The sequence below is a fragment of the Drosophila arizonae genome, chromosome 3 (assembly GCF_054131065.1).
Source record: "Drosophila arizonae isolate 15081-1271.41 chromosome 3, UAZ_ARI_1.0, whole genome shotgun sequence".
NCBI classification, from domain to species: Eukaryota; Metazoa; Arthropoda; class Insecta; order Diptera; family Drosophilidae; genus Drosophila; species Drosophila arizonae.
In genome coordinates this window covers 9,046,755-9,073,052 of record NC_142923.1, presented here as the reverse complement: position 1 = coordinate 9,073,052, position 26,298 = coordinate 9,046,755, and the positions used below count along the sequence as shown (strand labels likewise).

The window sequence follows — 26,298 nt, the reverse complement described above, 5'->3', positions numbered from 1 at the left end:
ACTATTTTTGTATTGTAAAAAATTTTAACTTTAATTTTGGCAAAAATAAAAAAAAATAAAAAAAATTGTACAGTACAGTTCAAATATTTGTATGTATATATATATAATACAATGTAAGAAATCGGCTAGATTTTGTTCAGCTTCATAAAGAGTTAACATCTTTTAGATATATAGACTATATATAGCCGAGCTAGCTTTCATTTAGCTCTTGGCTTCCAGAATTTCCAGCTGTGCTCTATTACTATTTCTATTACATCTATCTTACATCAATCTTTAATGGTTGAGGTACTCGCATATCAATCTCAGCTTCCTTGCCTACTCTCTCTCTTTCTCTCTCTCTCTCTCTATCTACCTCTTTATATTTATATATATTATTTACTAAATTTGTTTGTTTTTCTGTTGCGCTAAATCAAAATCTGTTTACATTTGCCATGCGTGCCGCAATCTGTGGCAATATGAAATGGGCCGCGCAGCGGCTTAGACTTTCCCCATTTTGGACACTCGACGCAATTCAATTGCAAAAACCAATTCCCAGCATGAAAAAATACAAAAATAAGAAAAATATTTTGCGCACAAATTCGAAATTCTTTTTGCGGTTTTTCTGTTTACGCTTTGACAGGATTACGGACTAAAGTCGAAGGCTGCAGATGGAATGCGATTTTCTGTTGCTGTTGTTGTTGTTGCTGTTGTTGTTGTTTGTCATTTTATGCCATTAGTTTTTATATATATGTATATAGAACACAGAGAATTCACTATTTTTTGCGCTTACGTGCGCTAAATGGCCAATAAGCAACAGCAACAGCTACAACAACAGCAACAGGAGTAAAATGGAAAAACTAAGCCGGCAGGATTCGTGTGTGTGTGTGTGTTTGTGTTGGCTGCAGCATGTGGCAGCCATATTGCTGCACTAGATTTATCAATTTTATTGCCAGAAAAAAGGGGAAAAAGGTAGCTACTAACAGCATGTGCCATGCTCTGCGCCCCTTATAGGGCGTGGCAAGCGTAAAAGCAAACCAAAAACTTTTCATAATTGCAAGCAATTGAATTTTATATGCCTTGGCCTTGAGTAGGCAACGCGTGGCACACGCACACACAATCTGCAGGTGTGTGTGTGTGGGTGAGTGTTCCTAGTCAAGGACAAGCCAGATTCAAGCCAGTTCAGCTGCGCAGCTGCTCAATTATCCTTGTGCGCGCTTTGCCACGGCAATTCCATTGCAAATCAATTAACAGCTGCTGCTAAAAAAAAAAAAAAGCTGGAACTGGAACTGGAACTGGAGCTGGAGCTGCGTTGCACTTGCACCTTGTGGCACGCTGCACACACTTGCCTAATTTGATTTCATTACCGCGCCCACAACTAAATCAAAGGCAAAGCCAAATGCAGCGGAAGGCGGAGCTGTGGCCGAGCTTAATGCGAAAATTAATCGTAGCGAAATATCGCAAGCGAGTCGCATTGCACTGAGCGAAAAGCGAGGGTAGCAATGTACGCAAATAAATATTATTATAAAACATTATATATTATTATGTTAAATATAATTTTGCAAATGCATTTTAATTAGGTTTTTCATCGATAACATTAAAATCGAAATAATTATCGACTTGATTTACATTTAAGTAAAATATATAAAACTATATATATATATATACTTAAATGTAAATCAAGTCGATAATTATTTCGATTTTAATGTTATCGATGAAAAACCTAATTAAAATGCATTTGCAAAATTATATTATAATATAATTTATATATATATACATGTGTGAATAATTCTATACAAAGAAAGCTCGAGTTATTAAACTAAGATTGGCATAAAAATTGAAGCCGTAGAGTCGGATTTTTTTTTTTTTTTTAAATTTAATATACCATATACACAATATTCAGAAGCTGTCATTTCGCTCAGTGTACATATCGAGATTTCGTTACGGCTACGGCTCCGGCTACATTTGCAGCTTCCAGCTGAAGGAAACGCCTATGCCTCCTGCTCCTGCTCAGCTGCGGCTAGTGTGGCAAAGCGAGCAGCAGAAGAAGCCGCAGAAGTAGTAGAAGAAGAAGAAGAAGCAATAGCAGCAGCAGCAGCAGCATCATTCGTACTACCGAAAGCGTTGAAAACACTTTGTCGGCTCACAGATGCGTTGATAATATGCTAAAATTGCTGATGATGCACGCCCACAGGTGTTGCGGCCACTCTGAGATAGAGATGGAGATGGAGTTGGAGTTGGAGATGGAGTGGGAGATAGAGATGCAAATGGCCGATGCAGTCGAAGATGGAGATGCATAAGCAGATGCGGCAGATGCAGATATGTGTATTGGTTAGAAGGCAGCAGCGATGGGGTGGCTGGCGGTTTCCTGCCAGGAGAGCGAGGAGAATGGGGCGGGGGACGGAGGAGCAGAGACTCCGTGGTAATTGCCACATGAAATGCAGCGGCGAGATTAACGATGCCACATCCTGTGGCACAACCGTTTTGCTGTCCAAATTTATGAGCTCCAGCTCTAGCGGCAATTGCGGCAATTGCGGCAATTAACAAGCTAAACAAGGCGGCTAAACGGCTAGATCAAAGCAAAATGCAGCGGCAACAGCAACGGGAAACTGGAAACGGATTTAGAACTGGCATCAGCTGTGCCGTAAAGAAATATGACTAAATTGATATGAGAATTGTATTCCAGCTTCCACGACATCAGGGAGTTAATAATGAATGACAAATAGACAATTAATAAGCAGCACTTTGATTAAAAAAAAATTATACAAAAAATAATTGAAATAATGAGATGTAGTAAATTATTTTAACAAATATATATTTATTATCAAACAAAAAAAAATTTAAAAAAGTAAATAATTAAATTAAATTTACAAAAGAAACCAATCAAAGCAAGTAAATAAAATTAAATGATAGTGAACAAAAAAAAAATACAAAAACTAATTATATCAGCAAAAAGTTTTTGCCAAAAACTAATAAAAAAAATTTATAAATTAACAAAAATAATAATAAAATTAATAAATCAAACAAAAATTAAAAATTAAAAAAATAAAATAAATAAATTAAAATAAAACAAAATTGTTAAAAATAGAATTATTGGTATAAATAAGAACATTGAATGAGCCGGTCATTTCAAAAAGCAATTCTCATTTCACTTAACTAAATAAAAATTAACGAACAAATTTATAATAAATTTTATTAGTAATTCCATTCGTACTAAATGATTATAATCTAAATATCGTTTAAAACATTCAGAAAATCTCAAAGCAATAAAATTTGTTTTAAAAGCATACCAAATTTATTTGACATTAATTTAACTTTGCGCTGTACAAATGTTATATAAATAAATTTTATACCGGATGGTTTGAGCTCCAACGAGATCAATCCATATATTTGCATATTTACATATACATATATAACTAATCTACTAGTCTAACTCTCTATTTGGCAAATCTATTACTTGGAATCTTTTTAAGCGCCGTTCGCTGTTATTTGGGTTGTCGAGGAGTCCAGAGGCTAGAACATTGCAGTGGTCATGTAGCCTATTGAAATACCTCTCTGCGGTTTTTTGTATTTCCTCTTTGATAAGAGGAAGTTTGAGGTCTTTATGGATGTCAAAGTTTGTCATATATTTCTTTTGCAGCTCAAATAAAAGAAACTAAATTGAAATCAACATAACTGTTACCTGTTTTTCTAATCTCCATTTCTGTCTGCCAGAATGGAACAACTCTCACCACCCACTCCGATTGAGCGGTCAAGTCGACAGTTTTGTCAACAGCGCTGGGAAAGTTGCAAAACAATAGAAGACCAGACTCAATGTCTTGAGAGACAGACCAAGATAGAGCGAGAGAGAAAGAGAGAGGGGGAGTGAGGAAGAGGCATTCCATTGAAGTGAGCAAACTGGCAAACAGGTTGCAATCAAATCGAGAGAAAATACAAAAATGAAATGAAATAAAATAAAATCTGTTGTCATTGCTGCTGTCAAATGCCAAGCGGCTCACACCTTGCGGCAGAGCTCCTTTGTTATAGTCGCAGCTCGATGTGATTAATGCGATTTATATCAGAGCCTTTTGAGAAAGGACAACAGGTTGACACCAGAAATAAAAGGAGAAGAATGCAAGAGGAAGGCTCGAAAACAATAGACAAACTGGCAGCAGAGCGCGCTGTTCACACTGTTTGGCCAAAGGTGTAAAAGGCAACGTGCTGCGATGATTATCTAAATACAATATAAATAAAAAACATGATTTTAGTCGCACGAAATAGGGGCTGCTGCGACGCTGATTTGTCTGGCATCTTTCATATGCGCTTCCTGGAAGACAACTCTGGCTTTGGCTCTACTCCAAGTCATGTCCGAGTGCTGCTGTCTTTTTTTCCTCGTTCTTTATTTACCAGGAACCAATCAATGTCTGGCATTTGCCATGCACTTGCCATGCATGGCAATTAATCACAAGGCGTTGCTGCCGCCACCGTTTGATGGCCGCGCTGCACGCTCCGCAATATTGAGCAAACGTCGCCATCTTTCGGCCACACACACACTCACTGGCACACACACATTCGCACACCTGCATGTTCGACCTCGACAATTGCATGGCAGTGGACGCTGAACACACGCGTTGACATGCAGCACGCGATCCGGATATATCCATAGAATGCGCCACACATGGACGCCATCATCATCGACATCGCCGTCGTCGTCGTCGAATGGCACCCAAAACCTGTCAATGGCAAATTACATGGCCTGGGTGGTGGCAGCAACTGCACTCTAGGGCCCAGCGCTCACATGCGACAAAAGATGCAATCAACTCGAATATCAGTGGGCTTAAAATGATTATTAACTATAAGTATACCCTGTACTGGAGCTGCACGAACTGCAAGTCAATTGATGAGATACGAAAAATCAACTGAGCTGATTCGAGTTTATTAAGATGATAGATTATTGATAAATGACTTTAAAGATATAAATAAAGATTATCTTTAACTTTATAAAGATTAATGACTTTAAAGATGTTGAATAAAGATTATCGTTGTAGATCTTTTATAAGCATTATTGACTTTAAAGATGTTAAATAAAGATTATCTTTATCTTTTATAAACATATCTATTCATATTAGCCTCCAGCTAAATTGTTGCAAAATCTGTTTTACTTACCATTGGGCTTTAAATTAATTTCATTTTTTATTTTGCATTACAAAAAATTGTTTTTATCATTAAAGGCATTTTTTTATAGAATGTTTTTTTTTTTTTTTATATAATTTTTTATATATTTTTTTTATAAAAATATTTACATTAACTTCCCAGTTTTAAGACTCTTTCATCACGTCATAAAAGTACATTTTTCACAAATATATGTTTAAATATATTTATATGACACTCCTTTTATCTATAATTTTGCATTTAAATATAGAACCTCCTCGCACTCACCACATTTACAGGGTATATGCGAATGGGCAAACCTACGCTATTGCAGTTAGTCAAATAGCTCAATTGGAGGGCGGCTGGACACGCCCACAGCGAGCAGGTGCAGCACCTGCAATTAGCTGCAGCCAAGTTCGTGTCGCGACATTTTCATCAACTATGGCAAAATAGAAAAGAAAAAAAACAAAAAAAAAAAAAAACAACGAAGCTCTAAACTTTGGCAAATTCACGCGAGCCATTGCTATAGGCCAGACGTTATATAGAGGGTAGATTTAGGCTGTGTAGGTGTCTGTGTGAGTGTGTGTATTTGCGATCTGAGCTGTTGTCGTGGCAATTATATGAATTTGAGCGGCATTACGTGCATCGCAATGGAAACCATTGAAAATTCTGAAATTTACGCCCAGCAAGTGAAAATGTCGCCAATTTTATAGCCTTTGGGCAAATCGTTGTTGTTGTTGTTGCTGCTGCTGCATTGTATATAATTAGAGCGCCAAGTGTTTGCATTTTGATTCAGGTTTAAAAAATATATATATGTATATAATTATATAGCTATTACGATCGGCAGTTGTCATGCGATGGCAACGGAGCTCAGTGTAAATGTGCGATATGAAATGGAAATTAAAATGAGATTTATACAATCCGCTCGTATATAGGACAATTATAATATACATATGTACTTTTGTCTGGTTTTAGTTGAATACTAGTTAGTCACTAACTAATTGAGAAGCTGCCATCGAATGTGGCGAGAGATGAGCAATGAATCGGGAGATAGGCAAGTAATTGAGGTAAAATGAGTTGAAAACTGGGGGCACTCAAGCAACGAGCTAAGCAGATCAGCTTCAATTTATAAACCACGTATTCTATTGTATCTATTTAGAGTATGTTTTACTGTACGTAATAGAGTTTGTATAAAAATATATTTAGGATTGTAGGTTTGGTTTAGCACACTGCCTAATTTAAATAAAGCTTAGATTTTAATTGGGTAAACTGTCTATGCATACGCACTAATCTGAAGATTCAAATAAATATACAACAAATAAAATTAGGCAAAATAAAAAAAAAGTTCAAAAAATTTATATTTTTGATTAAATAGAAAATTATTATTTTTTTCTTCTTTTTTTCTTTGTAAGTAAATCAATGACAGACTGTACAAACATTGAAATAAATTAAGATTAAAATATATATATTTTCTTTTTTTTTTAATTTTTAATTTAATATAAATATTTTTTAATTGCATAGAAAAGACGATTAATATCAAATTACATCCTACAATTTATTTGTTTTTAAGTAAAAAAAAAAAATAATGAAAAAGTAAAACAACTCAAACAAAGCAAATTAGATTAATAATTAAATTTAAATTTATTTTTATTTAATAAATTGATTGCTGAATTTATTGAGGAAACAACATTAAAGGTTTATCTAAAAGGCGTCAAAGCGAACTTTTCTTTTGCCTCAATGAAAGGGGATTTAGTATAAATTCAGGTGTCAATCCAGCAAGCATTTCACCCATCCTCCCTCTGTCACATTCAACATGTCTGTCTACTTGGGTCAACTTCAAAATATGATTCATTTGAGCGTAATCGAATTAGCGCACTAGAGTGAGTGGTGCCACATGACTGTGGCGTCACTCCAGCCAATTGATGTTTTCATCCGCTGGCTCTTCCCTTACTGCTGCTACCTTAGGGCTTCTGCCTGGCTTGGCCAAATTGAAGCCGCGAAGCTGTCGCGAAAAGTGCGCGAGACGCTTAGACAGCTGCCAATGCCAGAAGTTTTCACTTTGTGCGGTCAGAACTAATGCCGGCGCGTCGCTGTTGCCCTAATGACATGTCTGGCCATGTTGAAGGAGCTGCCGCCCACGCTTACGCCCCACACGCTGTCTGGGGGCGTGTTGCCTTGCATGTTGCTCTGCCTTTTGACGTGTTTATATTTGTGGCAGTTGCAATGTGATTGATGCCCGCCGCCAGCTGTGGCGCTGCGGCGCTGCAACGGCTCCCCAGTTGCTGCCACATTAAGTTGTAAAGTCATTTTGGAGACAGTTTTATGGGCAAACAGCAGTGGCAGGAGCAGCACATGCTGTGCACCAGTGGCTTATGGGGCATGCCCACCTACAGCTTAATCATGGCCCTTTGGCTTGGCTTGGCCTTGCTTGGGTTGGGTTGGGCCTTCAACTATTTTGGCGGAAACTAATTTGAAGTTCGGGCAGTGGCTGGGAGCTTGGCAATTTCATTTACAAATATGGCAGGCAAATGCAAATGTCATGGCTTTCGATGAAGTTGCCACATGTCTCCGACACCGCCCTCTCACCCCCTCCCACTTTACCTCTCTCTCTCTCTCTCTCTCTCTTGCTTAGTCCCCTTCTTTTTGGTTGTATGACATGTCTCGTCCTTTGTTTGTTTGCATTTCGTTATTGTCTCCATAGCACACAGAAATCATTGTCATTTCCACACGCAAAAGTCATTTGGCACATGTGACACCCTTTTCTGGCTTAAATTGCTTTGGTTTTTAGCCTCTCTGTGAATAGAGATAGATACAGAAATAGAGATAGGGATAGAGATATCCTGATATCCTTTCAAACCGTGGCAACATTTGCACTTGCATTTGTAGTCAATATTACACGCTGGCAAAATATTTGTTTAAATTAAGCGTTCAGCCCTTGTCTATCTATGCCTCTCTCACTCTCACTCTCTCTTTCTATTTCCATATCTCGTTCCCTTTATCTTTTACCCTTTTTTTCTTTTTGTTGTTTCGTTGCTCTGCAGTCAGCCTGTGCTCAATCAACGTCCATTGGCATCGGCTATTTGACTGCTAACTGCTTTTTCTTAACGCCTCGCTGCACTTTTATTAAGCCCAATCGCAAGTTGTTCTGCGTAGCAAAATATTAGATTGTCAATTCGTAAATTGCAGTGTGCGAAGCATAAAGAAGCGTGTCAGTGTTGCCAAAGGCATAAAAAAAAACAGTAGCAGAGCATCCAGTGTTGATAACAATGGAAATGTGCAGCCTAAACAAATTTTTAAAGCTTCGTTACGAATTCTTAATTCATCGAAAAAAAAAATTTTTAATAAATAGAACTTTCAAATTTGGAATTGAAAATTTACTATTATTTAAGAGATAAATTCTTAAGTGGTATCATGAGAATTTAAAAAAATGCCGACTTATTTCAAAGGCCACATAAACTGAAAAATATGTTAGTCCTACGAATTTCCTGATAGAATGAATTCTTAACAACATTATGTACTTTAATAATAATATTTATAATATTGTAATTAATATTTATATATTAATATATATTTAAAAAAAAAAACCCTAAATAAAATGCAGCTCAAAAATTTATAAAAATTGTTTTTATATAGCCCCGACCATTTAAAAATTCATTTAATTTTATAACAGACAATTTATTTAATTTCTTCGATTGTTTATCATGAAATTTAATTATAAACAAATTCACTATAATTATAAACAAATTCACTATATTATTAATTAGAAATTGCTAATTCAACAATAACTTGTAATACATTTTAATATGAATTTTAGCATAGCTTATGCTTATCTAAGATTCAAACAAATAGTTCCCTGCTGACATTCTCAACCTTTTATTTCACAAATTTCAATTCGAGATAAATTCAAATAGGAACAGATAAATCCGGTATTCAATCAGTTGACCAGCAAAATACAAATCTGATTTGCTCTATAATTTAATAGATTGCATTTATCTATATAAAAAATGAAATAATATGCAAAGAAACTGAAAGTTTTATTTTTTGTGCTACGAAAACGTTTTGGTCGTAAACTGAAAACTTTGGTAAATGCTTATCTGGCAAAGCCGCAGCGCCTGGATATGGATGTGGATATGCAAAAGAGCGGACAGCAAACGGACTTTACCGCAACTTAATGTGATTTGCTATTTATGGCAGTTGTTGCTGCTGCTGTTGTTGTTGTCCATGGAAAAGGACATCTAGTCCAACATATGAAGTTGCGTAAAAGTTTTGCCAACCCATACAGAAAATACACATGGTATGTAAATCCTGAAGAGATAAGGCGTCGGAATAGCACAATGACAGCCGCAGGAATTGACCAAATGGCCGGGCAGCACAGGACAACCAGCACAGCAGCAAAAAAAAAAAAAAAGACATATAATATGGAGAAAGAGAAGGAGGAGGACTAAGGTTGCCACAGAATGAACGTGAATCTGAGATACACGTAAAGTAATTTCATAAGTTTAGCAAATCACGAACCCAAGCAACAAACAACAGAGGAGCTACTTCTTTTTTGCGCAAGTTTCGAACAGTCCTGCGGCTGCTTATTGGTCCTGACATAAGGACACATGTGCTATGGACAACCCAGCCCTGCTCCTGCTACCCCCCCACACTCACTTAACATAAAAAGGTAAAGAACAACAAAAAAAGAGGCGAAGGTATGCAGCAAAAAGCCAGAGGAAACTTTTGTTTTATTAGTTTTTCATGCTGGCAAATGTCTTGCTTGCTTTATTATTAGAGCAACCGAATGCAGAGAGGGAGACAGAGAGAGAGAGAGAGAGGCGAGTCTGCAGGACATTTCCATGACTTGCAAGTTTTGTGCTGACCAATGTCATAATGGATAAATAGCTGGCGGTTGGCAGGCGTGGCAGTAGCATATTTTCTGGGACATCCTGTCATGCGTTCAATTTCCAAATGGCTTCGCATAATTTGCAAAAGAGACAGCAAACAAGGCGGCACAGCGCAAACGAGTGAGAGAAAAAGAGAGAGAGAGTGAGAGTTGGAGCAGCATAAACCAAGTCAAGTCCAAGTTTGAGGCTCGCAATTTGTGCTCAAAACTGCGTACGAAATCCATTTCAAAATTAGTTTTTTTTTTCTCCTTGTTTATCTTCTCTTTAGATTTGTTTGTTTTCTGTCTCTTTTTTTTTTTTGTGTGCTTTGCTTTATGGGATATTTACCTGATTTGATTAAATTTCGGCACACGCCGTTGAATCGTCCATTATGGAGCTGCCGGAGCGCATTTGTGGCCTGCGTTCCCTGAGGAATCTCTTTTCCCTTTGTTCTTGAGGGACTGCAGGCATAGCTCCAGCTCTAAGGCTGTTTGCATTTGCCATTCGAGCTGCCAGCTAGCTAATTGCTGTTGGTAAATGCCGCAAGTTCACTGGAAAATCGTGTTTAGCTAAGGTATTATATTAGAAATGATAGTTAAGTTAGGACTTTTGAATTTGTTATATATTTTTTAGGAAAGGGTTTTTTTAATCAATCAATTTTAAAATGGGTTTTAAAATTTGTTATAATAAATTATAATTAGTTCTTTAAAATTAATACAAATTATATCAAATTAATAAAAGTGTTAAATATTTAGCTTAAAAAAATTCTTTTGTTTAATTTTATAAGATTTTTATAATTTTTAAAAAATTATTTTAAGTTAATGTAATAATAAGAATAACCTTTTTTTTGTATTTCAGAAATGTATATATTTACTTATTGTATTGTATTGTAGTCTTATTTTCCTATTTATTTATTTTAAAAAAATATAATTAATTTTACGTTTTGTTCTATTATTATTATTTTTTTTTTTTTAATAAATCTAATTTTAAATGTGAATTAATTTTTTACAATATCTTTAAATTACAATATTGATTTTGTTTTCATTTTTTTTTTTTTCAGAACATTATAAATAATAATACATTTTTCAAGATTTTAAATTACGATATTCATTTTATTTTCATACATTTTTTTCAGAAAATTGTATTATTATATCGATTGAATTATTGACTTAATTATTGATGACTGTCAACTCAGTAAAGATTTAATAGACCAAAGTAAGTTATGTACTATATGTATTATATTTTATATTGTATTTTATATTTTGCTCAAACTACTCTAAATATACTTGATATACCATGTGAATATCAACAGCTTTGTTTGACTTCATCGTCAAGCACTGAATCTAAGCCTCTTAATTCTATTTAGACTATATCTAGACATTTGAACATAAATCATAATTCCTAAAATGTATACTAAAGTGTGGGCTCAACAATCCATACGAATGCACAAGCTACGCACGCCTAAACCTAACTAAAAGTTGTCTTGACTCGTCTTAGCTTCTGCTTATTTATGACACTCGAACTGATTGGCTGCTGCTGTTGCTGCTGCTGCTTGGTTTGGCTGCGTTCATCAGAAGCGCCAGAAGAGCTCGCAGCAAAAGTTAACAAATTCACGCCAAGTCACCTTAAAATCAGCAACAGACCACCCAAATTGGCCAGCGTGAGCCAGTGAGCCAGAGCGACTCTGTCTGGCCTCAGCTACGGCTTTGGCTCCGGTTAAGCCAACAGGCTGCCATATAAAGCCACACGACATGCCACGACTGCTGTCTCTGGTTTCTTTCTCTCTCTCTCTCTCTCTCTCATTTCGAGAGACTTGGCATATTCATATATCAGTTTCATTTGCATTCGTCATGGCTGCTTAATGAGTCGCAAGTCCAAGTTTGAGTTGAGTGAACGACGACGCTGACATTGCCATATAAAAGATGCCAAGACATATTCACATATATGGCCATATATATGTCTGTCTGTCTGCCCGCCTGCCTGCCTGTCTGTCTGTCCAGCTGTCTGGCAGGCTTATAATCTTTTTTTAATCATTTCATATTTTGGCTTGCTTTTTGCACGTTGCCTTTTTGTTAACGCTTTGCCAGCCAGTTGGCAGTTGGCAGCTGGCAGCTGGAAGCTGGAAGCTACAAGCTGATGCTGCGTTGATTGACGTCTTACAATTTGTGAATGCCTATGTATATGCCTGTGTGTATGTATATAAATATGCGTATGACCTCCCACTCGATTGATCGCCGCACAACAGTTGCTTGACTTTTCTCTGCGCAGCGTCTTCTACCACTTTTCACGCATGATATATATATATATGGGTATATGCCACGAAATACCTTTTAATTCTCGCTTAATCACTGTCCGGCAAACGGTATTCCTGCCTGCTGTTGGCTGTTGGCTGTTGGCCAGCTCGCGGGCTAAGTTGACAGGCGCAGTTCAGGATGTTGCACCCAGATAAAAGAAAATGTATACTAACTTGGCTTATTAATATCCAGCGTTAAGGCCTACCCATGTCCATGTCCATGTCAAATGAAAATTTCATGCACCTTCAAGTGAGCTGGCCAAGACATGAGAGCCCTGAATGACGGCCCCTCTTCTTTTACTTTGGCTCTTGACAAATTAGCCTCATTTGTTCGGTCAAAACAAACGCCAACTGGGCAGGACAATGCGATAAAGATCGTTTAGAACGGCGAAGGGATCGACGGTAAAGTCGAAGCTGTAACTGAATTCAAAGCGTATCTCATTTACTTAATACAAAAGATGAGTGTCTGTGTGTGTGTGTGGGAGCTACTGTTTAATATGCGCTTAGGACTCAAATTTGGGTTTTGAATTTCATTCGCGTGGGCCCCAAAATGTTTGATGCAGGAAATGTGCTTTAGTTACGTATGTAGCTGTCTTGCAGTAGTTGATGCCATAAATCTTATTGAATTGTAAATTAGATCTCATTAATCTCTTTCAGCGATCCTTAATGGCATTCATTAACAAGTAGTTAGAGTAGAGTAGAGTTAGAGTAAAGTTGGAGTAGAGTTAAAGTTGAGTTGGAGTAGAGTTAGAATGAATGAATTGTATTTAATATATAATACATAAATGAAAATACTTATTAATATTGGATATTACAAATTTGACCTACATTGAGATACAGTTAGGCACATTAAAGCCCATGTGACTCCTGCTTCCTCTGCCATGTTCCAATTACTGCTTAAAATGTTCTCCTTATTATTAGTTGCTCTATACGAAACGGGCGTAAGTAATGTAATGTTTTATTATTTATTCATATATATTTTATACTACTTCTATTTAAATATATAGGAAAAATATTATGATATTTATTATTTATTTAATTTTTTCATTTACAATTTTCTTATATCTTGTTTATTATTGAACACATTTAATAATATGTTATACATTTTTCTTTTATTCCTTTGTCTTCTATATCCTTGCATACTTTCAAATATCTCCAATATCATCAGTCCTTATATTTCTAACTTTACGTTAATAGAAGTTGGCATTCTATCAATCGGTTCAAACTCATGCCAGCATATGAGCATATCAGCTTCGACTTGCACTTCCAGCATATGAGCATATCAGCTTCGACTTGCACTTCCTCTTCCATAAGTTGCCGTCGAGCTGCTGCAAACGCCCAGATCATTAAGTAATCTATAGGCAACACACACACACATACACACACTCCTCTATCAAGTCACCTAGATCGTGCCAAGAGCCATCAATTGTCTCTTATTCACATGGTTGTATGATAAATGAGAAACCTTCTGGAAGGCGAACGGGGGGCAGAGTTTGTTTGCTGAAGTGCGATTGCCCATTCCCTATTGCCCATTGTCCATTGTTGTCAAGGACCACAATGGGAGGGCTGGTCAAATGATTTTCAGCTTTTCAGCGAATACGGCAAACGGACTGACTTTTGCCAGTTTAACACCTTTTCGATGGTCTCTTCTGTTGTTGGCCAAAAACATATTTGGGCAGTTTTATGGACAGAGGCGCATTTGACACATTTGGCAAGCTGTGTCAATACGAGAGCACACAACGGCCGCAAACAAGTTTCACGTGAAATGCCAAAAAAGGGAATACAAATATGCCCGCAATGCCAGATCCTTCTATTTACACTAATGAGCAAATGTAATAAAATCGAATCGCACAAAAGGCGACGAGCCATGAGCATTGCTGCAATTGTTGAGCTCAATTGTTGCCCAACCACATGAAATGCCAACACACACAGCAAGAGCTGGAGCGGGGCAGAGGGTGATTGAGAGGGCTGCTGTGATCTACCCTCTCTCTCTCTCTCTCTCTCTCTCTCTCTCTCTTTTTTTTCGATCTGCCATGTGTCTTGCTCTCATTTACCCAAAAATGTTTATGTTCTCGCTTGATTTGTAAAGTTGCCCATAAATTATAAATCTCACTCCATCTCTCTCTCTTCCTCTCTTTACACTTACCTCCCTTCCTGCTGCTATACAATCATCCAGCATCTGCTTTAATTAACCTGGCATTATATTCTCTCCTGTCACAACTCTCGGCTCGCCTTGCTTCGCCTGGCTTCCTCTCTGACCAGCTTGTTGCTGCAGCGCCTGCGGCCTGAGCTCCTCTAGCTGCCTCTTCCCATCCAAGTGGAGCAACTGTCTCGCCTTGGTTGCCTCTTACCTAATTATTTATGCGTTGACTTTTGCCTATAGTTATATACATCGCACATTACGCTGATTAGCGTGCTGAACTGCTAGCATTAAAACTGCTGCTTGATCAAGTTACGTGCAAATTAGAAATGGTCGAAGCTTCCATACTCTAGTTGAGAATTAAATTAAATTATTGAAATGTGCTGAATATGGAAATAATTTTAGTCCTTCAATCGGAAATTATCTATATAAAGTCGACTCTAAAAATGATATGAAGTTTCCTTCAGTACTGAAATGATTCAGTTCTTCACATAAAATGAATAAATATGCTTCAGAGTGTAATGAATGATAAATATAGATATTATTAGTTTTTATAAAGCTATTTTAATTAAGGAAATAAAGCAAAGAATAATGTATTCTAAAAAAAATAAAAACCTAAGTAGACCAAGAAATGGAATACACTATAAATTAATTACAGAACCAAATGAAGATTAGTATACCATTTTTACAATTTTTTGAAATTAAAAAGAAATAGTAGTAATATTATTAAATATTTGAAAATGTTTATTCCTAAATATATAACATAAATATATAAAAATAGTAGTACTAATATTTAATATTTGAAAATTATTATTTCTAAATATATAACTCTATATCATTCTTCAATATTTATACTAATCTCTTCCCAGTCAAATGCAAATTTTTGCAGGGTATTTACACAGTCAGCCTCAAATGAATTCCAATGAATAGTTGAGTTGAGATATAGCAGTGCAGTTTAGGGGCCTGGCGGTACGGTTACGTTTGGATTAAACATATTTTGCATTTAATTTGCCATAATTATAGCGGCGGCAGCATGGAGTGAGAAGCGAGGAGAGAGGCGAAACGCTGCCGGTTGATGGCGCCAAATGAAGTTGTAAATGAAGCTGGCGGCAGTTGCATTCTCTGCATGGCATTTGTGGTTGCAGCTGTGCGCTAGTGGTGTTGGTGGTGTTAGTGGTGTCGGTGGTGCAGCGGACATGCTGGTGGTCACGCTGGTGCAGCTATAAAATTCTAAGCTCACATTTAACAGTTTCGAGCTTTGTTGCGTCTCATCCTTCGGCTCGGACAATTTTCGATTATTAATTTGCCTTCATTTTGTGAGTATTTGAGATTTCGTTGTTGTTTGCTCAAATTAATGTCTTCCAATTAATTTGTGGCACTAAACGTTTCTCCATTTCAGCTTTTGTTTTGCTGTTTATGGGTATTTCCATAATTTATGTGTTAGTTATGGTCGCCGTTTTTGGACCAGCATTTAAGTGTGTGGGCTTTAGATTTATTTTCTCATGGCATTCGTTATGCTTGTGTAAATGTGAGCAGAGTTAATACGTTTTTTTAGAGTGCGCCACAGGTGAGGGTGTCGCATAGTAAATGTAGAGTAAATATGGCGTGTTTGTAGATAAGTAAATATAGCTTAGATCGAGGCTAGACTATGTCAAGAGCTATGGAAATATATATATATATATATATATATATATATATATATATATATATATATATATATATATGACAACTTGATGGCAAAATTAGCTGATTTGTTTTATTTTATTATTTCACATTCTCTTTCCTATCACATCCTTAACATGATCTAACTCTGACTTTACATACTCCATTGAAGATCTGCAATCTGGCATAAAAACCTCTCTTGAATGAATTTTGATCAGATATCTTTGCCCATCTCTGCTTATTAGAGTGCATTCCCAAGTCTTTGGTCTTATGCACAGCTAACTATTGTGCAATAAACTTATCAAAGTGCCTTCTATTCTCAACACATAAATTTGCAGCTTTTGCATTGCTAGCTCGACAATACAATAAAACTGGCCCGCAATTAGCTGAGTTTGCAGTGCAATTGCCGCTCTAATTGCATGGCATTGCCACTGACACCAACATATGGCAACGCCAGCCACAGCTAAGATGCACTTATTTTGCAAATTGCGCCGCATTGGCAACTTCCTCGAAGCCGCTCAAGCGTGCTCCATTAGTTCTTTTATATGTGCTTTATATGACTTTAAGTAGTAACTGCTCTCTCTCTCTCTCCTTCTCACTCTCTCTCTTCTCTCTTTCTGTTGGTCTGTAGATTTGTGTGTCATAATTTTGTACGCTAAGTTGGCAACAATTTGCACAGTGAACACTTTGATATTTTTGCCGTATTCGATGCGTGTTTTGGGTCTCCTTTTGTTTTGTTGTTGTTGTTGTTGTTTCTTTGCTTTTTTATATTTTAATTGCAGCAGCTTTTCAATGGAAATGCAGCTAATTACGTACACGCAAAGGCCGGTAAAAATTGTTAATAATTAACAGGTTTTCACAAATGGCACCGCACACAGGCGCACGCAGCTCGAATGGGGCATATGTGACAGCGTAAATCTCTTGGTCGAACTTCCCTCTCTCTCACTCCCCCTCTCTCTGCCTCTCTCTGTTTTCTTTTGTTGGTTTCTTCTACAATTGACGCCATTTGAGTGTTGAAAAATGCAGTTTTGTATTCGCAATGGTAAAGTGAATTCACACGAATGCAACACTCGCTATTCATGAATAATTGCCGACGCGTAATAAAGAGCCAAAGTGCTGAAATTACAGTTTGCCAAGTTGTTTTTTCTTTTTACTCTCATTATTTTTTGTGTGTGTAAATTGAAGCTGATGCGAAAATTGGCAGCTTGAAATGCAATTAAAAGTGAGGCAAATGCAAAAGGCGTATTATTAATGCTTTCTCTAGCCGCAGATTATTGCAGGCAATGAATGGATTTTTATATTCATATGTATGCAGATATGGCTGAATATGCTATAAAAATTACAATTTTATAGCAAAGGCCAAATGCATATTTATGGGTTTGAATAGCGGCATAAGATCAGCGAAACGAGTGCAAGTGTATTATGCAATACAAAAGAAAATATGAAGGAAAAGGAGGAGAAAAATGACTATGCAATGAGATTAGGAATAAGAATGAGAATTAGAGCTAGAATAAAGCTTTTATAGAGACTAGGAAATGAAATAGTAAAGCCATAAAATGATATTCAGAGGATAGAACACAGAATTAAAGATACGAAAATATTCATATAGTTGGGAAATATTATTAATATATTTTATATATTATTTGAACTTATTTTTTATTCATTTTTTAACTATTTTAAATTTGTAATTATTAATCTATTTAAGATATTGACAAAAATCGAGTCACCTTAAAGATAAACAATTGTAAAATATATTATATGACAAAAGCATTTAGGGATACGTTAAAGGCATTGTGAAGCTAAATGAAAATTAATATATTAATTAACTATTAAGTATTTATTAACACTTTTTGCAGTTTTAGATTGTATTAGTAGAAAGTAAAAAGATTGCGGATCTGATACTAGGACGAATTTCAAGAAATATCTCTTAAGAACTATGCAACTACTCTGATTGTTAACCTTACGATAGTTCTGTATGCTTGAGAATGTCTATACATAGATAATAATAGCTCTTTGCATATAAGAATATGGAACATATTTTAAATAAGAAGAAAAATATATATTTCAATTGTGGAGTCTTTTCTGTGGTTAATCAGGTGGACAGATTGTCTTTCTATACATATGATAGATACTGACAGAGATATCGACTTATTTCCTTGATCTGTTCAATTTTATAATGGTATTATTCACTCCTCAATATTACTCCAAGAATTTCCATTGGTAGTTAGATTTCGGTGTACAACAATGAGCTGATCTAGTCAGAATTTAAGCCATTTGCTCATTTGAAATTGTGAGAACTTATATAAACTTTTGTATTCTTAATATCGCCAAACATTTGCATATCTAAGCTTAGGATACCTCCTAGTCAATTCTCTGGTTACCTCTCCTTCCCTTTCTCTCTCTCATTCTCTTTCCCTATCTCTCTCTCTCTCTTTTTCTCTCTCTCTCTCTCTCCCTATCTCTCTTTCTCTCTCTCTCTCTCTCTCCCTATCTCTCTCTCTTTCTCTCTCTCCCTATCAGTTTATACCTCTTCTACCACCTCCGTTCACATCTTTGCGCATAAACACATTGTGGCCATATTTTGTTCGCAGCAAATTGAGCGGAATCTGCTTCAGCTGCTCCACCGTTGCGCTTTAGTTTGGGGCAATTTAGATGGAACAGCTGCGTCTCTCGCTCAACTTGCAAGTGGCAAGTTCCATCTGCAACATGCCACATCATCCACGAGGCCAAAGACAACAACACATCGAAGCGCCATAAGCTGCGCCTGTCCAAAGGCCAACCGCAGCAGCAGGAGTTGAAGTAGGCAAAACTTTGAGCCAGACGAAAGTGGGGGAGGAACCCAAAACTGGGGGAGGGGGAACAAAAAGAAATACAAATAATAAAGTTCGCTTGTCAGTTTAGCAGCCATTTTGCGGTTCCTGCCGGACGAGCCACCCTGTCAATGTGAGGTGGGCGAAAGGAACTCAACATTCTTGAAGCCACAATTGTCTGGGATCCACTGTGGCTCACCTTGTTGCGGCATAAACTTTTTTATGGCACCCACTCTGCCGCTGCCGCTGCCGCTGCTGCTGCGATGATAAATCTGCCTCAATTTGCCATATCGTGGGCGTGGCCCACTTGCATTACCTTTAACAGTGTCAGCCACCACACCCCACCTTGAGCTTCATCAAAGGCAAGTTTCATGTCAATTTGTTCTTCTTGTGGGTTAGTTGTGGAGTGGCTTAAGCTTGATTTAGCTCTCATTACGTGCGGCAGGCCAAAGTGCGCTGCGGTGGGGCGGGGCCGTCTTCTGCCTGGATTTGCTTTATTACAGTTTAATTAAATTTCTGTGCCCAGCTTCTTCCGCTGCTGCTGCTGCCTTTGCTGCTGCTTCTTCCTCTTCTTCAGCTTCAGCGAAACGACTCAATTACGCAGTTAATCGTAAAAAAATCCTTGCACTGATTTGTTGCAGCTGAAACCGAACCGAAAACCCACCCTGAAGCCTGCACCCCCACGCACGCACCCACCTCTGCACCCCTCTTAAGCCACCCCACCTCAGCGGAGCGTGTGTTTGTGCCATCGCATGTTTGGGCCATAAAAACTCAGTGTCCTGGCTATTATTGGCAAGTGGACTATCGTCCTGGCTCTGGCTCTGGCTCTGTTCGCTGTTTATCCTGCGTGGCCTCAGGTGCGCACGCGGTCGAGTTGATCCATTTATGGCCTTTTGCTTCGCCTTTCTTTCATTTTTTTTCTTGCTGTTGATGTTTTTTTCTGCTCCTCTCTCGATTTTGTTTTTTTTTTTTTTTTTTTGTATACATCATTTAAGGGATATGGCGACTAAGATGCTACATGACCACAATGAATGAGCTCGTCCGCCTCGCCCTCGCCTATTAATTTGCTGCTGCGCAAGCTGCCTTTAGATTTACGACCAAATCTCATACAAAATGCATTCGGGCCAAAACCCTTTTGTTAATCAAATCTCACGTTGGCTCCCTTTTAATGGCAGTCCGTTCAGCATCGGTTTGATGACTTTTTGCGTCTGCTGGCAATTAGTACTAGCTATCCGAAAGCAGTCATAAAAACTGCGCCTCCGATTGAGCTTCACTATTCAGTCCTCAGCTGCCGTCTCCTGCTCGACGCGCTCGAAAGTATGCTACAGTTCTGGCTTAGCTGCGAGTCCTTCGGCTGGCTAATGCCAGTTAATGCCCGCATTGGAAAATTGTTTGCTTAGCATTTGAGCCATTTTAATTTGCTTATGCAAATTACGCGAGTTGTTTACTTTTTGACACATGCGACGACCGCAGCGCAGCGAGAAAGAGCTCGGTCCTCCTGTTTACCTATGCAAATGAGGCAAGCGACATGTCTAATCCTTCGGTAGGTCTGCTTCAATTATGAAACTATGCAAATACAACCGAGCTGAACGGCGTGCAAATGTGACAGACTTTCGGCATTAAAATATTTGACATTTGCGCTGCGTTTTTTGCATATTGAATAGGCTAAATGAAATGACGGGTTTGAGTTGAGTTGCAAGTTGATAGGTTATGATATATATATTATGGAAATCGTAAACAGCTAAAATTATTATATATATAATATAGAGAACTATGTAGAGTAGATAAAAGTTGATAGATTTTTATTAAATATAAGGTGTTTTATAAATATATTAAATAATAATAATTAGTATTATGTGTAATAGTAAAATGTTGATAGGCGTTCAATAATATATATAAGGCATAATTAATATTAAAAGTTGATGGGTTTCATATAAGTAAGTATTAAATGTGTTGTACATATGCTAAATACTCCGGAGTAATACTATAGATGATTAATACTATATATGACTTTGCTTCAGAGTTTAATAATTAAACGTTCAAGGATTTCATAAAATACCGAAAATACTAAAAAAAATGAATTTACTATCCCAAAAGCCAATTCTCGTCTATATAACAAAAAGTTGTTGATACCAAAATTAAATTTGTTGTTTTCCAAGGAATCAGTAGTAACATTAGGCAAATTAATGGAGAAGAAAATATTAGCCAAAACTGTTTAGGGATTGTGGTATTTATATATTTATATTTATGGTATTTATATATTCGAATATTCCATTCCACTGACGCAAATAAAAATAAATCGAGCGCTTCTTATTTCTAATTCAAAGAGTTTCTATTTTATATTGCAACATGATGAGAGTGCGCTTATATGATCGCTCTTAGTTATAATTTTGTTAAAAACCATATTGATAATTCATTTAAATACTGTAATACGCGTATATTATTATTATTATATTATTATAATAATAATAATAAAAAAAAAATATATATTTTTTATTAATTTAAAAATAAATTTTTTAAACAAATTTTAGTTTTTAAGAGAAAGTTTTAGTTAATACCTAGTTTATAATATTAACATATTAATTATTAGTTATTTAGTGATTCATTATATTAATATTTATATTTTATATTATATTTATATTTATCTATTAATATGCTCTCAGCTAGCCAGTTAAAGGTCTAGAATATTTGCCTTATTCACTTGAAAATCTTTCCTGTATAGCTCAGCTCTGATCCAACGAGACAAGTCTCAAGCATTGTCTTCCTCAATTAAGAGAGCAGAGCTGACGAATGAATGCACAAAGAATAAGTAAATCGTATGCTTGCTAGCTGCCCTTTGGGCCAACAATCGTGTTCGCTAATAAACCAAGTTAAGAAAACTGCAATGCAACGACAAACACAGCAACAACAATATTGAACAAAAGCTAAAGTCCGATTGGAGCATGCAACGAGCTGTTGTTGGCTGCAACAATAGTCAATAAAACATGCGGCAAATCATGTTTATCGCATTGATTTATGCATTTTTAATGTGTTGCTCGGCTGCTTATCAGCCCACTTTCACTGGGTAAGCCAGTGCCCAATGCCAATACTCGATACTCAATACTCAATACTCAATAGTGAATACTGAATGCTGAATGTTGAATACCCAGAGAAGAGCCATAACCCAAGACGTTCCATTGTTGCTGGGGGCTACGTTAATTTTTAAATCTCACCGCCTGATTAGTTTGCTTTTCGGCCGCAATGCCGCAGTGCGCCATCTTGATTAGGCCGAAGACGGAGCTGGAGCCGAAGCTGGAGTCGGAATTGTGGCCAACTTGGCTGTGTGCTCTGGCCAAAACAGTTGAGGATCAAAGTGAGCCGCCGTTGCCGCTGCCTTTTGTCTTATTAATAATTCACATTAACGCTTGCGAGTGCGGCCCGGTTGCCGCCTGCTGCTGCCAGCAACAGCTTTGCCTTTGCCAGAGTTGCCAGCCCACTGAAAATTATCACAAACGGCGCATCGCACAAGTCGTTTTTGGCGCTGCTTATAAATATATATATACACCTTTTTCTTTTTTTTTTTAATATTTTTTCCTAATTCTTTTTCGGCATGTTTTTGACATAAATGCCGAAAGCGCACGAAAGCCGACTTCAATGAAGAAAAAATTATATATATATATATATATATATATATATATATATATATAAGATATGGCCAAAGAGTCGCTCGCTTCTTGGCCAATAAATAAGGTGTGAAATAGCCAAGTGGGCCGAACATGCAGCTCGATTCAGCTCGCTGCGATGATGTGCGCCAGATATGCGCCGCATGGGCAGCTAATGTTGCGGCCTTTTAATTGGTGTGAGTAGCCAGGGTTCCAATGGGGCATAAGTCTGGATCGAATAGAGCTCGCTTGGGTCTGAAGCAGGCGCTGTGAATGGTAATTAGAGTGGATAGAGATCTGGCATAATTATATTATTGAACTGACACTAAAGTTGAGGCTATCGATGACTTAATAAGGCATATAAGGCTGGAGGAATTTGGGAATTTATTGCTAAATCTAGATATTTATTATCAATGGTTTATTCAAGATCTGCCAAAACAGCTTGATATGGATAATAATTATATTTAATGAAATTTTAATAATTAAATAATTTTAATTAATTTTGATTTGATCTCTACAGAGAAAATTATTCGTTACATCTTGACTGGCATCACTTCGTTGTTTCAGGCAAATAGCTCTGATGAAAATTACAAACTTTCAATAGATTTCCAAATTCATATGCTGAATAGGAAGAATATGTTTAGAACAATTTGCTTGATTCGTATATCAACTCTATAAAAGGAATTAGTCCCGTAATATTTTGTTTCATTTGTTTTATTTCGAGTAGATATTTTATTCAAATGTCAATTTTATATTTGTTCCTCACTCAGCATAGTAATTAGACTTATAAATCTAATTTAAAAAAATAAAAAAAAAAATTCAAATAAATATAATCTATAATCATAATAATATAAATCATATCATATAAATCATATGCTACCTACGTACCCTTAAACACAACTTTCTTTAGGACAAGATAAATTCAGGGCTCTTAAATCTAGTCTAGCTCCAGCTGTCAACTAAAAACATTAAACAACTAATCTATCTTCCTTGTAGCACAGTGTAATTTCTGTCTTGAGTTTGATGTTTGGCATCTGCTGCATTTTGCGCAGACTTTTGCTTCACTAGTCCACACACAAACACATACACACACACACCCACTGGCCACGTCATCGAATATGGAAAACACTGAGGAAAATAAAGCACTTGATAGTCAAGTGTCTGTATGAAAAGCACTCGAAACATTTGAACCAGCCTGGCGCGCAAATAAATTGAAAACTCGTTAAAAATCCATAATGCTTCTGGCCCCATGTGAGACGCCGCGAGGCCACTCAAGCAGGAGGCAGCCACAGAGGCGTAGGTGGCGTAAGGGCTGCCAGTGCGGGTATGTGTGGGGGGCGACTGGGGGGTGGGCTAGGTGTGGCCCATTGTCTTGCAGCCGAGTTTTTCCAAACATTTTTGCTGTGTGTTGCTTGGACAGTCATAAATCTGGCAAGTGGCGGCATTTTGGCTTGCACTTTGGCTTAATTAATAATTTTATAGCATTTTAATGGCCAAAGATTCCAGCAGCAACAGCAGCAACAACAACGATAACAACAACAACAACTACAGCAACTGCTAGTCGAGCGTATTAATCAACTAGCTTGATCCATGCACAGTTTTGAAGTACTGCTCGCTGCTGGCTTTCCACTCTAGTGGGCCGTCCGCAGTCCCAGAATCCATTGATCTGGGCGACGAACGTGGCCAACGAGCTTTTGGCCATTGGCCATTCTCGACGCGTTTATCAGCGATAAATCTCTTTGTGTTTGGAGCGCGCGCGCCGGCGCAGCTGAATTGAATTGAATTGAATTAAATTTTAATTAATTTTATCTGCACTTTATATACAGCCAACCAAGCACCTACCCCCACATCCCCATTTCAGCTCCTCTCTCTCAGAGATCTCCTTCACTCCTATGAAACATTGTACTGGGGCATAAAATTGTTGCCGTCGTCGTTTCGTTGTTTGCGGTAATTGTGGAAAATTGAAAATTATACACCAATGGCGCCCCCTTGGCTCCCTCGCCATCTGGCAGCTCCTTCGGCGTTTCCCTTTCAGCTTTTTGGCTTCTCTTTGATCTGTGATCTTTTCATGTGCGACGACCCCGCATCGGAATTTCTTTAAGCAAATCGACGCCATGTTTAAGCATTTTGCCAGTAAATTTCAAAAGAAATTGATAAAAAATTTTCAGTTTAGCTTTTTTCCTCTTTTTTTGGCTTTGGTCAATTTTCGTGTTTTTGTTTTCTTTTCAATGGCAAAAATTTGCGTAAACTTTTTACGACTTTTGATTTAACGACTTCTCCCTTATGGCTGTGCGGCTTTTGGCTTTTGGCCTTGTTGCTGTGGTTGTTGTTGCTGTTGCTGTTGCTGTTGTTGGCATTTTCTGAGTCAGTCGCATGCGTCAGTCCGAGTCTCGGACCACTATGCAATTTGTGAATACTTTTTGAGTACTTTTCCATTTGGTATTCGAAATATTGATGCGCGTCGCTCTTCCGGAATTAAGACATGACCATGATAAGTACTTATGATAGAGATTGAGATTGTGCATTAAAACTGATGTAGAAATTGAGAAAAAATAGATCGTATTTTATAGGACTTATTGGCAATTGCTTATGAAAGACGTTTTGTAGAATAGCATATGGTATTTCGTAGATATTTCGTGTATAACAGGAAACCTCTATAAAAAGTAAGACAACTTTTAAAGGCCTAGCTAAATATGTAGCTATTGTACAAGTATTTTGTATAAAAAATATATTTTCAAATTTTGTTCATGTTTAATATATTATATTATTCTATTATTTAAAAAAAAAACAATAAATTTTTCTAAAAATTTTTGTTTTATCATATTTTTATGTTTTCCCAAAATAAATTTTATATTCATATATAAAATGTTTATAAGTATTTAAAATTAAATTCATAGAACTATGGAATCTTTTTAAGAAGACACTAAAATTCGATTAGGTCCTCTAGTGATATACATACACATATATATAATATATCTAATCTCTTAAATTTGTCCATTGCTGTTTCATATCTCTTTAGAATTCGACATTTCAATTAAGTTTTATGAGCAGCGACTCAAGCTACTTGCAGCATTCTTCAGTTAAACTATAATTCACTTAAATGTAAAAAAAAAAGACTCACATAGGTCAAATTTTTTATAAAAATCTCATTAACATAAAAACTTCCAGCTCCCACAGAAATCTAGTCTGGCAGTCAGCTCTAGTCTAAACTAGTCTTTCCATTCAGCTAAGGCTAAATTTCATTTAAATGTCAAATGTTCAGTGTTTAGATTTCGATATCGATGGAAATACACAAATCAGACGAAACCCAAACAGAACATTTATATACTGGAATAGTAAGCATTAAAGTCTATAGAGATTGAGATTGTATGTGTGTATATCGGAAATAATATTAGATTTCTCGTTCGCTTGGCGAATACGTCAAATTTGCGCCTAAATTGTCAATGTGACACTGGCCAATGTCACGCCCCCCACTCGCAACACTGCCCAACCCCTGGCACCCCACCCTGCCCCTGGCACTGCCCAATGCCCAGTCGGAAACACACATGAAAAGTACCGCTAATTGTCAAAAATTGTTGAACATTTTATATGTTCGTGTGCGTGCGGCATTATCTCCGTCCGTATCGATAAAAGGGGTGCAGAGCGGGGTAGGGGGCGGGGCAACGGGCAGTTTGACTAGCAATCAATTGGCCGACATAAAATAAACGTTTTCGCTTTGATTTCAACTGATTTTCGGAATGAATATTGCGTGACAGTTTGTTGAATAATTTACGAATTTGCT

General features: G+C 36.9%; 1 long non-coding RNA gene across 1 annotated transcript in view; it reads left to right on the top strand.

Annotated features, from left to right (window-relative positions):
• The window catches only part of LOC149269641 (uncharacterized), an 89,743-nt gene that overhangs the window by 21,576 nt on the left and 41,869 nt on the right, over positions 1-26,298 (top strand). Inside the window, exon 3 of the long non-coding RNA XR_016269043.1 lies at positions 11,107-11,186. This is a non-coding gene — a long non-coding RNA (uncharacterized LOC149269641). The remainder of the gene's footprint in view (positions 1-11,106; positions 11,187-26,298) is intronic.